The 2,120-nt window shown below is 36.5% G+C and overlaps 1 protein-coding gene across 5 annotated transcripts in view; it reads right to left on the reverse strand.

The window, feature by feature from the left end:
• Positions 1-2,120, reverse strand: part of LOC107104961 — a 26,266-nt gene that overhangs the window by 2,174 nt on the left and 21,972 nt on the right. The window lies entirely within an intron of this gene.

Here is a 2,120-nt window from a genome sequence, read left to right on the forward strand (position 1 = left end):
TTTAAGAAGCCAGCCAACACATTGACAGCAACTTCAACTCTTTTTGGCTCTGTTCGAATTCATGGGATGCGTCCTCAGAAGGCCAGATTGGAAGGCCGATGATGTCATAGCGCGGCGCCGAGGTCTGGTCAGATTCCAAGAGTCCTCGTTCTGCGGCCTTAAAATGCGTCCTTCTTTTAGCCCGATTTGAAGGACGGGTCCAATGTATCCTGGCTATCCTTGGATATCCCAGGATGCATTGCGAGTCCAAGCCAGCCGGCTGCTACGTGATCAGAGGAAAAGTTACTTGGCGCCAAACAGTGGTGAAAATTGGAAGTTCAGTTTAATATAATCCAGTCTTTGAATAGTTCCTTCTGAAATGAATGAAAATAGTTGTTTTAATGTCTAATGAGTCAGATATGTGGCGGTAATGTTTGGTTTATCTAAAGGTTTTTATCTGTTATTGTGTAAATTCGTAATTTAAGGACAGATTCTAATATATCTTCAGAATGTGGACTATAAAGCTGATAGGAGTTTAATTATTTTATTGCCATTTTGCACAATTTGCTAACTAAGAAACTAATAACATTTTTATATAATATAGGAGATTTTTGCAGATATATTCTTTATACATACAGTGTGAAGAAACACATAAACATTTTGCATTTAAGATAAAATAATGTTTTCGTCTCTCAATGTCCATCCAGAACTCAAGAGGAAACATTTCTGTTTCACTTGGTCTAATTTCATTTAAAAAAAAAAACTTTTTTAAGGAACCTTTGGCTTTCTGATTATTACTCTAATCATTGGATAAAATTATTCACAGATTAATCGATTTGGAAAGTAATCGTTAGTTGCAGCCCTAATTTTATTGTAACAAAGCAAACACATTTCTTACATAATACTGAACATTTCAGGTGGAGATAACAGCCAACAAACCAAATAAGTTAATCAAGCAAACTATACTAACATTCATGTGGAATCATTTGTGAGCTCCAAAAGAAATCACAGAATCCAGTTACTCACACTGAGCAATAATAAACTCTCACCTGAAGGNGCCCTCTAGTGGACTGAGCAGGTTCTACCACCTTAGAGACAGGTGTTTCTCTACCTGCCAGTCTTCTCCTCCTAGATGGAAGCAGCCTTCATTAAGTGACCCAGAGTGAGACCTCTGTGTCCTGAGTGAGCGGACAAACTGCTTTTAGAAAGGATAACTGAGGCCGACATGATGCTTCAGACCTCAGCTTTGTTTTATTTGTCTCTCAATGAGGTAAAACATCTGGTGTGGTTTGGAGTCCTGCTAAAGGTGAACGTGCAAATAATGTTATAGAGACATTCAGAAATGAAAACACAAAGCAGAAATAAAACATGGAGATCATTAAAAACAACAAAGAATACATTACAGTAGGCAAAAAACATAATAAAGACTTTTTAAAATCTAAATCCAAAGTGGCGCTGTTCTACTAAGGTGGTCTAGAAATGGTTTAAAATGACTGTAAATGATCACTTAGTGGTGATATGAAAACGTTTCCACATGATGCTTTTATTCTGGTTCTTCCTTTTTATAAAGGAGCTTTTGTTTTGAAATATTCCCTGAAAAGTATTGGCACCCTCCCTCCCTCTAATCTTCCTGCTATGACTCCATCAAAATGAGGGAACTCTCTCCACAGCCAGGCTCTTTAACTCTGCAGGGACTGATGTTTATCAGATCAAACCTTGTGGTGTTCATGGTTTGGTTCCTCAGCTGGTGTCTGTGGCTCTGGTGGACCTGCTTCATCGTGTTGTTGGAGATTCAACACAAGCAAGATGAACCATGGGAAGCTCTGCTGCTCTCCTTTAATCACTGGGTTTTTCATTTTATTAAATTTAACTCTTTGTTCAAATCTCCTTTATTAGTAAACATATCTTAATGTATTTTCTCTGTTTAGTTTCTGTAGATTTTAATCATTAAATATTAGGGTTAATAAAATGTTTGTATCACCAAATTGTATCTTTATTCTAGAAACAATCAAACATTTAATCAGTGAAAAAAGGTTCTGACAACATGTCTGGATAAATATGGATTTATTTACATGTCAGCATTAAGAATTCATGAACTAATACAGATAAAGTGTTTTATGCTCAGCATCAAAGTTTTAAAC

This window comes from Cyprinodon variegatus, unplaced genomic scaffold, assembly GCF_000732505.1.
Source record: "Cyprinodon variegatus isolate N-32 unplaced genomic scaffold, C_variegatus-1.0 Scaffold1977, whole genome shotgun sequence".
In the NCBI taxonomy this organism is placed as follows: Eukaryota; Metazoa; Chordata; class Actinopteri; order Cyprinodontiformes; family Cyprinodontidae; genus Cyprinodon; species Cyprinodon variegatus.